General features: G+C 39.5%; 1 long non-coding RNA gene across 3 annotated transcripts in view; it reads right to left on the reverse strand.

The window, feature by feature from the left end:
• Positions 1-463: 463 nt before the first annotated feature.
• LOC311601684 overlaps positions 464-14,577 on the reverse strand; it is a 68,672-nt gene continuing 54,558 nt past the window's right edge. For 2 of the 3 annotated variants that reach the window (XR_014780624.1, XR_014780625.1), the window contains exons 2-3: positions 3,451-8,739; positions 2,067-2,404 (exon numbers count right to left, since the gene is read on the reverse strand). This is a non-coding gene — a long non-coding RNA (uncharacterized lncRNA). Of the gene's footprint in view, positions 632-2,066; positions 2,405-3,450; positions 8,740-14,577 lie in introns of those variants that run through there. The other variant, XR_014780623.1, reaches the window with a different exon arrangement.

Here is a 14,577-nt window from a genome sequence, read left to right on the forward strand (position 1 = left end):
GGACTGTTCCTTTATTAGTTACGGGCTGCCCCCTGTGGTAAGCTGAGGAGGCAGCATGCATGTATCTGCATTAGAGCAGAGCAGGAAATGTCTTGTCCTAAAACACAGAAAACCAGGCCTGCAGCTGGTTCTGAAGGTATGGCCAGGTAAAGGAGAGCCAAGGGGTGCTGGAGAAACTTTGAAGAAACTCCATTTTTCGGCGCCTGACTCGCATGCACACAGGTGTCTATGACTGCAGATGGCGAAACAACTGACCCAGGAAACAAATCTCAATGAAGTAGTCAGCTTTCTGACTTGGGGCTTACAGAACATGTCATTCCTTAGGCTCCTCAGCTGGAATATAAACGAGCTCACTTTGCTTCTAGAAGATCAACACCAACTGAATTAGTAAATATACATATTTGTTGGAGAATACTTGTGCTTTGTGCAGAAAAATTCAAAACAACACATTTATGTATTTCGTATTTCCCTTTATTTGAAAATAGCCTTTTTTTTGTACCCACATCATGATCTACTTATAATTATTGTGCAGTTTTGTCAATATCGAAGGAACACTTGGTCTGACATGTTGGCAGTCAAGGGAAGTCTTCATGTAAACATTTTTTTGGAAGAACTGCACATCTGTAAGCAGCTTCAGGAGAGCAGAAGATTAAAGAAAGAGAGGGATAGCTCCATCAATATTGAATTGGGATGAATCTGTTTCACCTCTATTCATTATTCATAATCCTTTCATTCATAATACATTCTCCTGAGATAACATTCTAGGAAATGCGGTGAAATTCCACTGACTTCAGCTCAGGAGCGAGGGTTACAACAGCTGGCTTTTACCAAGCACAATGAGAAGAAGTAGGCTGCAGCTGTGTGAAGCCGTGGTAGGCAATGTGTCATCCCAGCAGGTCAGTTTCTGGATCCGCTCCCAGGTTTGACTCATCTGCTTTGTGACCTTGGGTAATTTTGCTTAACCTCCGGTGCACAACAATTTTCACAGCCACAAAGCAGGATTGATGACATTACTGTGTGAAACAAATCCTCTGGCTGCTTAATAGTGGGGTGGAGAAACATTAGGCAAGCGGAATTCGTTCACAAGCTGCCCCTCCCTAGAGTTGGGCATACTAAGGTAAGCGTTCTTATCACAATAGATAGGAGAGAGCAGGAAAGTCTTGGAGATAGTGGATACATTTACTACCTTAACTACTGTGGTGACAGTATCTTGATGCAGGCGTAAGTCAATATGAGGAAGAAGGAAAAGAGAGAGAAGGAGAGTAAGAGTGAATGTGTGTGTGTGTGTGTGTGTGTGTGTGTGTGTGTGTGTGTGTGTGTGTGTGTATAAGAGAGAGAGACAGACAGACAGACCGACCCAGGAAGCTACAAGTACATGACAACTGAAATTTACTTAGTTGTTTAGCAATGGAAGGAGGGTGGTTCTGAGAGGTCTGGGGCTCTCAGTTATGACACTCTCACCCAGCTCTGACTGCAGGAAACAGTTGGATAATTTCCTTCCTTATTCCATGTACAAATAATATTTGTGGAAAAAAATTTGAAACACCTGATTCTCCATGGGAGACAGTGAAACTGCAGAGGAAACTACTCAAAGATCATGTTCACCCAGTTTGCCATACATGTATTAGGTTCACGTTGCCATATATGAATAAGATGCCTAACTCCAGAACCCAGGACTCCTCTTAGATAGTTAGTAATAAAACCTGACCAAGCAAGCTATGTATCAAAATAAATAAGTATGGAATGGAAGAAATGTTGTAGCCCCCAGTTTGGGGTTTCAGAGAAAAATACATGATTAAGGATCATCAATTTGCAGACTAAAAATAAACCTTTAAAAAGCTAGGACTTAAAAGACGTGAAGGGGAAATATTTTGAAATGAGAGATTGATGAGTATCAAAAATAAATGTCTAACTAAGATATTATAAATACTCAAACTACAAAAAAATTCAAAATTATGCAAAAAGTCCATTATATAAAAACTGTTAACCAAAATGATGTGGGATGTGTAACAAGAGAAGACATTTTACATTTTCTTACGAAAACCTTGATGGAACCCAATAACATGAACGGGAATGGATTGGGTTTTTAATTGTCACGCACAGCATTTATAAAGTGCCACTTCAAAGAGTCATATTTCTTTCTTTAGAATCAATAGATTTGGAGACTCCCTCTGGTGGTTGAATGAAATATAATCTTATATTAGACATATGCAGTTTTAAATAAAATAAAATACAATTGAAGTAAATTTCCCTAGTACATGGAAGTCTTTTCTTTTTCAGGAAGTGGTACCCACTGTGGTAGAAGGACAACCATGGCAGTGGTGGTGACACTGAGATGACGGAGCCTATTCAACACTGACTTATATTGATTGCCACACACGTAGATGGGGTGACTGAATACAACCTGGCAAAAATAAACAAGGAAGATAACATTAGTTAAAAATAGACATTTTTAAAGTGGACAAAACTCTATAAAAAAAATAAAATAAAATAAAATTGAGAAAAACATTCTGAGGCTCACAAACAAAACAAAACCCGGGGTCCCAAGAACAATAAAGAGACTGGGAACATTTTAATCACTATGATCAATATGTTGTATGGTAAGCTTATCATATGAATGATTTCTTCTGTTACCACAGAGCAAAGATAGAATTTCTTTAAAGAGAAATAATCTGTGAGGGTTTCTTTAATGGGAATACGTGTATATATACAGCATTCTTTCTAAATTAAAATAATTATTTCCCATAAAAGAGTGACTCTTGTTCATTCTCAGACCCTCTCACTTTTCCACTAAATGGTGATGGACTTGTGTGTGACCAGTTTCCACAGGCAAGTCTATGAAGAGCTCTTGTTCCCCTAAAACTGAGAGGATCTGAACCTTCTCTTATGATGGAATGAAGGAACATCAGAAAACTGTGCCACTATCAGGGCTCCTTATCAATTGTTTCCTTTGTTGATGTTTACACAGTATTAGGTGTGGACAATGTGCTAGATAGCTAGTTTTTATCCGTTTGACACAAACCTAGAGATACGTGGGAGGAAGGAATACAATTGAAGGATGAGCCTGTGGCTGTTTGTGCGACATTCCCTGGTTGCTAAGTGACTTAGAGTGGCCCAGCCCACTGAACACAGTGCCATCCCTGGGCCAGTGGGGGTGAGTTATACAACAAATGTAGCTGAGCAATCCAGGAGAACAAGCCAGTAAGCAGCATTCCTCCATGCTCCCTACTTCAGAGCCTGCCTCAGGCTCTGGCTTTGCGTTCATGCCCCAGTTTCCCTTAATGATAGACTGCAACCCTGTAAGCAAAAAGAAATCCTTTATTCCTCAAGTTTGTTTCAGTCAGGGTTTTATCACAGTGTCCTCAAGGAGGAATTGATAGGACAGCGGATCTTACTTTCAGAAACCCTTCACAAGTGTGGAGTCTAATGATACTTCTATCCAGTACTCACCAAATGTTTCATGGTTCTTTCTCACTCTCCAGATTATTCCAGGGACATCAGGAAGAAGATGATTTCCACTTATCTCCTCCACTGTTTTTCACTGAAATTAATTTTGATTGCTATACACTAATAACTACAATTTTTCAAAGGGGAACATTTTCTTCCAGGAAAACTAAATTATTACCTCTGACAGATGTCAAAGATAAACTTTTAGAATTTGAGCATATTCAGAAATTATCAAGCAGTTGTGCAAAGAAAACATAATTGGCCCTGACTTCTACCATCATGTATATTTACTCAAAGGTATCGGCTTACGTATTCATTCTTCCATAGCCAGGGCTATTTTAATGACAAACACAGAAAAAGAGAGAGATTCTCCCAAAAGTCTAGTCATGTTAACTGGCCTCCTCCTTCTTTGGAATGTTCCCTTAGCTATTAACAGAGTGGGGTGGTCCTCATAGAGCTGTTTATTACATAATCAGCAGGTGGTGATATTGAGAAATAGCCCAGATGCTGGAAGTTGCCAAGCTTTAAGGAGCCAGCCAGCAGATAACATGAATCTGCCCTCCACGAAGTTGTCTTCATATTTCTATCACCCTGTACCTAGAGTAATGCTTTGCAAATACATCTCCACAGGACACCTTTAGAGCCATATTCCCAAGGGAAGAAAATATAATCCCTCATGAGCTAGCTCTAGGATGTGGCTCAGATTAGACACAGTTCACCCAAAGGAGAATGAAGAAAGAGGAGGTAAAGAAAGTTTGGAGAAATGGAAGAAAAGGTAGCAACAAGGGTAGAAGATGAGAAGAGGGGGAATGAAAAGGAAGCAACCAGAGTAATTCTGTTTTGTATAGTCCCGAACACAGTAAGATTCATCTTCCTTATTCTCTCTGCCTATAAGTACGCAGGAACTGACATTTAACAGAGTGTATTTTGGGTAAAACTTCATAATAAAATTTACATAAGTGGAGTGATTAAGGTAATAATTACAGGAGTACCTCTGTGTGCTTCTTAATGTATGAATTATAAATGTATATGTATTTGTATATGTTATGACATGTATATATCATGTGCACATATACATTATTGTTTTTACACAATTGACCATTCCTTAATGGCCTGTTGATAGATATCACAATAGACACTATTGTGTCTGCATATATTAGTCATCTAAGAAGTACAAGAAAATACTCATCTGGAGAGGTGGGGTAAGAGAACTTGTTCTTAGTATAGAGGATCTGGGTTCGAGTCCTAGACTTTACTCAAAAGGCTTACAACTGCCTCGTGCTCCAGTTCTCTCTCTCTCTCTCTGTCTCTCTCTCTCTCTCTCTCTCTCTCTCTCTCTCTCACACACACACACACACACACACACACACACACGTGCTCTCACAGACACATAAAACCAAAATAAGAAATACATCTTAAAAGTCGAAATGCCCAAGCATCACACAGAGATTCTGATGGCAATATTTTAGAGTAAAGCCAATTCCTGATATACAGAAGGACCTAAGAAGTCAACTGAAAACTATAGGTCAGCAGCCAGAGGTGCTTCCCTTCACCTCGTCTCCTGGTTTTCCTCTTGTGCCCCTCCCTTTGTTGCCTAGCATTGCAGTAGAGGAGACTTACCAGTATCCTCACTCACTAACACCTGGATTAATGGAGCACATGTAATAGTGGCAAAAAAAAAAAAAAAAAAAAAAAGCAGAAAGAGACAAGGGTACCCCAGGACTCTAATGATTTTTTTCATTAGTAGTTCCAATCTGCAACCTCTGGTTTTTACTCTGTGGTGAGAGTATAAGCTGAAGGATGTATTCCCACAATGCACTTCTCTACTCTCATGTCTGATGTGGAAAGATTTGTGTAACCAAGTGAAACATCTGCATTTAGCTGCATCAGGTTTTGTCCTCTTCAGGATCCTGCCTAGGCTACTGTACACTAGCATTGTGTATTCACATAATGATGTCGGGAAGAATGTACTGGGAGCCCAAGCTCTAGACTTAGTCTCTCTCTATAGGATGTGATTGTTTGTTCTAAAGCTGATATCTACTGTCCATCCTGCCTATTCTACTGAATTGCTAGTTGTCCACTGGGACTTGAAGGCTTTCTGGACTCCAGTTTCTTGTGTCTGACTCCAAAGAACATATGCAGCTCCATTATATATCTCACCCTTAATTTTTTTTTAAAGTCCTCCTCAAAGGCATGTGTCTCTAGGAATCACTGATGATCTAGGCTTCAACTTTCTGACCACAGCCTGAACCAAACCATCAAGGACCCATATGGACGGATGTAAGCAGTGTTTCTGGGTATACATACTTCCAAAACAACGAATGAGTCACCATATGGCAGTTATTCCTATTGCTGTACGGTGGCTTTCGACTGAGCCAATATTGACAGCAAGGTCACTGTCCCTAGATCTGATTCTGACTCATACTCGTTTTATCACAGTCTCACCAGGCCCAACTCCAAAGCCCTACTTGAAATGTGTATGCCCAAGGATGTAACTCCAAGTTCTTGCCACAAAAACAAAACAAAGCCATTGAAATCAAATGTGAGAAAAATATCCCATAAACCCTGAGCCCCATACCTTTCCCTGCAACAAGTCTGTGCCTGGGCCTCCAGACTGTTGACGAATTCCTTTGAGACAGAGGTGCCAGAAGTCATGCCCGACAGTGCTAGTGTCCTACACGCTTGCTAAATCAGCACCCCTGGATCCCTTCCAGGTTTTACCATTTGTGTCCTCTAGACATGTTACCCAAGCTGACCCTGGGGCTTTTTGAGGCAAAGCTAAGGTAGCCAAGAACTGCGTGGGACTGTTGGTAACAGGGTCCTGAGGCCACGACACTTGACAACAAGACCACAGAATGCACTGAGGTCCACACTGCAGAGCCACTGTGCCCTTCTAGATCACTGGGCCTCTGACTGTTTAAGGCAGCCTTGAAGATCTCTGAACTAAACGCAGGATATTTTCCCATTATCTGGGTGAAGAGCATTTAGCTTCCTTTCACTTGTGTTTGTTTATTTATCAAAGGGCAGCTTGGCCACATCATCCTCTCCTTTTTGTGTCATTTTTATTATAGATTTCATATATAAATTATCTTCTTCTGTCTCACTTTAGTGTATTCACCTACAAGAAGACCGTGAGTCCTTGAATAGTCAGCTTAGAATTTTCTTCCACTAAATTTGCCAGCTCACTGACCTTAAGAGCCTCCTTCCACAAAACCTTCAAGCATGGGCATGATTCAGGCAAATTCTTTGCTACACTATAAAAAAGGATGCCTTTTATGGAAGTTTCCAATACCCATTCCCCGTTTCTGGTAAACAACATCAGAATCGGTGTCATTGTTCTTATTTCTCCCAACCTTACATAATATCTAACGATGTTTATCCTTTCCCTGTGGATGTTCTACTTGTCTAAGACACTGATAGAATTTCCCTTAATGAGCTATTCTGTAAATATGGACCTTTTCTTTAAAAAGATAATTTGTTAATCATTCTATACATGAGCATTTACGTCATTTACCCTCCACCTCTAATTCCTCCCATGTCCTTTAACTTTTCAAATTTACTACATCTTCTTCTACAATAATTTCTATTACACACACACACACACACACACACACACACACACAGAGAGAGAGAGAGAGAGAGAGAGAGAGAGAGAGAGAGAGAGAGAGAGAGAGAAACAGAGAGAGAGAGAGAGAGAGAGAGAGAGAGAGAGAGAGAGAGAGAGAGAGAGGAGAGACTACTGAGGTCCTTTAGATGCACTGTTTGTGGCTGACCACTTGAAGTTGGATAAGTTATCAAGAAGCTCATCCATGGAAAAGACCGACTCTCCCTCTTTTAACAGCTGTGCACTGTTTGTATCTTTTCATCTGGTATGAAGCCTTGTGAAATTTCCTCTAACCATGTTGACAATGTGGACTGGTACTGCCGTTATGCAAGCCTTGCTCAGGCAGCCATGTTGTTGAGATTCCATTGGGTGAGGCTCCCCTTCCTGTCAACAAGACACCACTGAGCAGCAGGTGAGTCCTCTGGTCCACCCTGGTTCTCAGCCATTGCACTCATTCTATCCTCTCTTCCGGGAGGTTCTGTGGTAGACTTAAGCAAGCGAAAGAGATGAGCACATACTGTTGTAGAGAACTTGACTTCACAATGACAAACCTACTCTTGTGATGATGCAATGAATCTGTTTGAGAGTGTAGAGCCTCGAGGCCTAATCATCTCCTGAAGAGCTTACCTCTTGACATTATTGAATTAGTAGCTAATGTTTAAACTCTGAAAACTGTGAGAGGACATTCAACCCTTCTGCTTTTGCAGAGGCCCTGATTCACTCCCCATCATACATGCCTGGTGGTTTATAAGTTCCTGCTACTTCATGTCCATGGAATCTGGTACCCACTTCTGGCTCCTACAGGCATATGCATGCTTGTGGTTCACATAAGTTCACACATAGACACGTGTAAATAATAACAATAGACACACATAAACAATAGTAGTACATCTTTTGTAAATGATTTCACATTTGGAAATATTAGGAAGCATAACACCATGATTCTAAATGCATTCATGTGTTACAAGAGAGTCCTTTAAAACTGCTCATCTATCAAGTTCATTGTAGGAAGGTGGAATTTTTTTTAAAACAGTGCTTTTAATGTATTCTCTTTTGTTCTATTTTGTTTTGAGACAGGGTCTCACTGTGTAGACCAGGCTGGAATTGAACTCACAGGGATCTGTCTGTTTCTGCTTCCCAAGTGTTGGAGTTAATATCTCATGCCCACACTCCCTGCCCTTTAGTGCACTCATGCAACTATCCCACTATTTTTTATAAACTACTAAGTAAACATTTTATTTAAATTCATTGTTCTTCACAATAAATCAAGCAAGTTTTTCCATATTGGATGCAAGGTAGAAGTGTTTGCTAAGGAGGAAAGAGACAAAAGGAGCCGGAAAAGGCGAAGGGGTTCTTTTCATGATTATCTGTGCTATGCTGGCTTATGTGCAGAAGACATCTTCACAGATGCTGCTACCTCAGCATCTCCCAGGCTCTGTTTTAATAACTTATTTTTACCTGTAATGCTTTATAGAAAATATCAAAGGTGCTAGATCAAAATGACCTGTGAAATGATGCCCATTCTGGATGTCTTGTAAAGCTGTTCTTTTGTAAGCTGATGATGTTGAAAGTTTTCAGTAAATAATCCTGAAGTGACTCTTTTCTGGGGCACTTACTGTGATAAGTTCCTCGTGAGAGGGGAGCCAGCTTGTCATGCAGCCATCAAGTACTCGCAGATGTTTTGCTTACTGGAGTTCATATGAAAGAAAAAAAAATCAGTGACTTCTTGTGAAAACTGTCAATCACCTCTTCTCAGAAATCAAGACATGTATCATAGATAAAATACAGAAGAAAGGCAACTAAACATTGCCACAATATATTACAAATTTTAGCTAGGTTATTTTAAAATATAGTAAATAGAGATCATTGTGAAAAAATTTAAAGGTATACAACCTTAATTATTAAAAAATATTCAGTTCCCAATGAAATGAAGCAAGGTCTATCAATTCTAAAAACAGGAAGGTCACTGGGGGGGTTGGGGGCAGGGTAGAAAGGTGGCCTTGAGACAGATGGATCTTTGCCATGGACTGTCTCTGACCTAGGCAGAGTACACATGAAAATGTGGACAGACTCTTTTTAGCACTCCTTAGTCTGTTGTTGGTGTTTGTTCAATAGATGTACTCTTTTTAATATAATTATTAATGCATATTAATTTTATAAATTGAATTGTTGGTTTCACTGCAGCTCTCATCCTTTCTTTCCTCCTCTCTTTCTTTCCTTCTTCTCATCCTCTCTTCTTCTCTCTGTCTCTTTCTCCCTCTCTTTTTCTGCCTCTCTCCCTTTTTTTCTCTCTCCCTCTCTTTTCTGAGATGAGGTCTCACTTTGTAGATAAAACTGGGAGTCTCTATGTTATCCAGTTTGGCCTAGAACTGTGTATCATACTGTCTCACATGTTAGGATTACTAGTTTATGTCAACACAAATAGATGCACAGTTTCTTTAAAGCTACAGATTTTATCCCACATGATATTGGCAAAGTTTTATTATAGTCTATGGAGAGAACATTTCACAAACATAAACATTTTAGTTGTGCAACTGTAGTAGTAGAAAACCTAGGGAACCAGACCAAGAGCATCTAGTCCTGGGGCATTTGTTCATCCTGGCTTTTTACCCCTTTAGCTAATGCAGGTGAATAATCCAGGATCAACCCAGAACAATATCCCCACAGTCTGCCAACTTATTCATTCTAGAACTAACACAATACACAAGAACTGCAATATTCTAATTTTCTTTCTAATATACACATGTGGAGGAAAAAGAGGCAAAAATAAACGTTGTCCTAGTTGCCCTCAGGTACAGAATAACTGAATTTATATTTAATTTTGAGGGATTCAAATAGTAGACCAGGAAAGCCAAATAAAGACCCATTAACAACCTATTGTGCTAGTAGGGGAATAAGTATGTAATTTCAGAATCTTTACTCTAAGAGGAGCAGAAGTTCATTTAAATTATGGCAGACATCATAACATACAAAACAGATTTAGCATAAATTCATAGAAGGGATGAAAACTTTAAAGAAAAACCAGTGTTAAGTGAATTATATATCTACAAGGACCTCTTACCACCTTCAAGTTCTCAGTGAGGTATTGTCTTCACATAAGGTATCTTCCCTTTCCATGTTTATACATTTAAAAATCTATTTAAATATGAGTTTCAAGAATCAAATCATCGCAAAACAAATCAGCAATAAAAATTGAGCAAAGCTATTATTTAACAATGTTGTGTTATAGGAAAATACTTTCAGAATTCAAAGAGTTGGTTCATTGAGCATAGAGGAAGGGGAAAACACATCTTATAAAGCTAGTGTAGACCAAATGCAAAACTTAAGCCAAATTGTGTGTGTGTGTGTGTGTGTGTGTGTGTGTGTGTGTGTGTGTGTAAAACTGAAGCTACAACCCTACTTCAACATACCTTTAACAAAACTGAGGACTAAGATGTAAACATTTGCCATTTATGACTACTAAAATTTTGTGGTATGACTAACTTTCAAGATGGAAAAATAGATTCATACTAGAAGGTTGGTTAATATGCATTCCAAAAAGGATCCAGGGGAAAGAACTCAGCAGTCAACCTAAGTACAAAAAGTCCATCAAAATCTATTTTATATTTTTCTTAATGTCTAAATTAAGTTTTTGCATGGGTTTTTAAATTCATGAGTAAGAATCCATAAAAATTTACCTCAACAGGGCTGAAGAGATGGCTCAGCTGTTAAAGGCTAGGTTCACAACCAAAATTTACCTCAATAACAGAAATAAATTGCTCTGGAAGTATTGAAGAAATCACTGAAATTTTTAAAATATATTTTATTAATTTATTCGTATTTTGAGCGGGACCCCTATGCCCAAATCTGCCTATCATAATGTTCTACTTGTAGGCTTCTAGGACCCTCTGGATCCTTCTACTTTGCCATTCTCCCATGATTCTCTCATCCAGAGTCTCAATGGGATGTCCTCCCCTCTGTCTCAGTTTTCTGGTAAGTGAACTTTCGTGGGACATGCCCCTTGGGCTAATATGCAGATATAAGTGAGTATATACCATTTGAGTCTTTCTGCTTCTGGGTTAACTCACTCATTATGATCATTTCTAGCTCCGCTCAAACTAAGGCACCAGCCAAGGACAATACAGGTGGTAAACTTTAAACCCCTACCCAGATCTAGACAATGGACAGAACACTCTCCACAGTAGAGTGGAGAGTGGGATATTACTTTCTCACATACTCTGGTGCCTCACCTTTGACCATGTCCCCTGGAGGGGGAGACCTGGTGGCACTCAGAGGAAGGACAGCAGGTTACCAAGAAGAGACTTGATACCCTATGAACATATACAGGGGGAGGAAGTCCCCCTCAGGAACAGTCATAGGGGAGGGGAATAAGGGGAAAATGGGAGGGAGGGAAGAATGGGAGGCTACAAGGGATGGGATAACCATTGAGATGTAACAAGAATAAATTAATAAAGGAGAAAAAAAAGAAAAAAATTATTCGTATTACCTCTCGATTGTTATCCCACCCCTTGTATCCTCCCATTCCTCCCTCCCTCCCATTTCCCTCTTACTCCCTTCCCCCATGACTGTGACTGAGGGGGACCTCCTCCCCCTATACATGCTCATAGGGTATCAAGTCTCTTCTTGGTAGCCTGCTATCCTTCCTCTGAATGCCACCAGGCCTCCCCATCCAGGGGACGGGGTCAAATATGGAGCACCAGAGTTCGTGTGAAAGTCAGACCCCACTCTCCCCTCAATTGTGGAGAATGTCCTGTCCATTGGCTAGATCTGGGTAGGAGTTCGAAGTTTGCTGCACATATTGAAATTTTTTTCATAAGAAGAAAAAGGAGAGTTTGTAGGGAGGAGGTGTTACATTAACAAATATTGAGAATTTGTCAAATATTTATTTATTGTAGATAACATTCAATACACTGGTAAAACAAAACATTGACCCAAAATACTTTAAAAACAGAATATTCATCAAATGCATCAAGTACAAGCAGAACTTTCCTACATCAATAATAAAGCTAATTAAAATAAAACAACTATAGTCCACTCACAAAAGCAGGTTTATCCAACAAATAGACAGCAAATGTTATTAGTAAGAAATGAGATTAAATATGCTATTTTCTACATTTTTGCTTACTTATAGTACTTTTAAAAACTGTGAACCTATAGGCTTATTTGAGGCCTATTTTCCTTAGCTGTTGAGAAATAAAATGAGCATCAACAAATTTTGCCATTAAATTTCAATAGATGATATGGTTTAAATACTTTGTAGAACCACACTTTAATACTTTAGAAGACTGTCATTTTCGTCAGCATTTCCAGTGAGAAATTTGATCTTATAATTTAATGATTTATTTAACATTACTAATTGGCCCTGTGGAAACACAGAGGAAGGGGATGCAGGCCACCCAGGTGAGTCCTGATAGGCTGTTGTTAGGTGGTAGGGGAGAAGGACCCCACCAGTGAGAGGTCTAGGGGAGGGAAATAGGGTAGAAAAGGGGATGCCGGTGGGAACAGGAAGACAAGAGCAAGGGAATTACAATCAAGATGTAATGTAAATAAGCTATAATAAAAAAATTTTAAAGCACAAGCTGGAGAAAAGATTACAGGTCAATGACATAGTTAGGATCAAAGCCCAAGACAGCTTGCTTCTTTTTTATTTTCTGTTTTGTTTTGGATTTATAGTTTAGAGCCTATATTCCCTTCACTTCTCTCTAACTTTTCTTGCCTATTTCATTTTTAATTTTGCTAATAATAATCTTAGCTTTTTCTGGTCTTCAGTTGGTATGATTTAGAGCATTAATAAGAGCAGTCTTCTAACCTGCTCTAATTCTTTATACTTGGAGGCAGATCTGTTAATGCTGAGATATCCAGATTCCATCTACCTTGGCTCAAAAATCTTTGTATGTATCGTTGTCATGTGATACAGAAAGTTCTGACACAAATGTAATGTATTTTTGTTAAGTTCATAAACCTAAAAGTCAAAGAATTTCCCCTCTCCAGCCTTGGATTTTCCTTTCTGTCAATATAAAAACAAAAACTACAAAAAAGACATTCCCTCTATATCTGCAAACACATACATTCTTAATTCATTCATATAGGTTTTCTGAATAAAATATTTCATAGCCCAGATGTTATTTCATTAATTCAAAAGTTACACTAATTTTTAACCATGTTTCTCCAACCCCAATCTACAAACTTGATTCAGAAACAAATAGATCTCTTTTAATAAACAAAGCTTAGTTTGCTTGTAAACTCGAGCTTAGCTGAACATGGCTTCCACCATCAACATTAGCTGTTAATGCAATGAGGAAACCAATTTATGAAGTGCAAACAAGTAAAGAAGATAATTCAGAAAAAAAAGTACAAATGGTGCAGTTTGGCTGGTGAAGAGGGCAGTAATGCTAAGTGGACTCTTCAGAAGCAACAGCAGAGAGTAGGAGGCAAGAGCTCAGAGACCTAGGGAGTTTGTCTCTAGCTCTAGAGTGCTGAGTTGCTTGGAGTCCTCACTACTAGAAAGATACCTGCCTTCCCACCCATTCAACATTCCTTATGCATGACAAGTAAGCCATCCTTCCAGATGGCATGTCTCAGAAATGCCTCTCTCCCTCCTCCTGCCTCCAACCCCTCCCCACCCTCCTGCTGTCATTCTCTGCTGTGATTTCCTACTTTGTTAAGAAATCTGAAGTGATCTGAAGGCACTCATCCAGGGACCCACCGTGATATATGCCCACAGCAGCTTTCCTGCATGCCTCTCTGAAGCCAAGCCAACCACTGACTCATGTGCTAAGTTGCCTTCAGCCTACCTGCCTACTCAGTTTCATACTGCATAGTTTCCTATGGTGTTATCTTGCTTACATTGTTCATTCTTCTCTCTCTCTCTCTCTCTCTCTCTCTCTCTCTCTCTCTCTCTCTCTCTCTCTCTCTCTCTTTCTCTCTCTCCCATCTGTCTTTCTCTCTGTCTCTGTCTCTGTATCTCTGTCTCTGTCTCTGTCTCTCTGTGTCTTCTCTCTGTGTCTTTCTCTCTCTCTCTGACACACACAGACACACACACTGACAGACATACACACACACACACACACACACACACACACACACACACACACACACACACACATCCAACCCTTTTGACCCATTTTTCTCCCAATATGTGCTATTGCCTATTCTGGTTCCTCTCTGTCTCCTGACTTGACTTCTTCTATTGACCCATACTTAGATCTTAGATAGATGTCTCCAGTGACCTCCATGTTGCTAAACCACTTCAGACCACCTTTTAACCCTCATTTTACCAGTGAGAAGCTTAACTGACTATTGACTTGGCCTTCAAGATGTGCTCATGATGTGTTCCCACCCCCACAGATTATTTCCTCAGTTATTTTCAATTCTAGCTTCTTTTGACAATCTTTCCTATTTACCAGCCTTTTGTTTTAGTTTGGTTTTATTTGTTTTCTTGACACAGGGTCTTGCTATGTAGCTAATGCTACTCTTACATTTGCTATCGTCCTACCTCTGCCTTCCAAGTCCTAGGATTGAATGTA

The sequence above is a fragment of the Acomys minous genome, assembly GCF_964271855.1.
Source record: "Acomys minous genome assembly, chromosome: 1".
NCBI lineage: Eukaryota > Metazoa > Chordata > Mammalia > Rodentia > Muridae > Acomys > Acomys minous.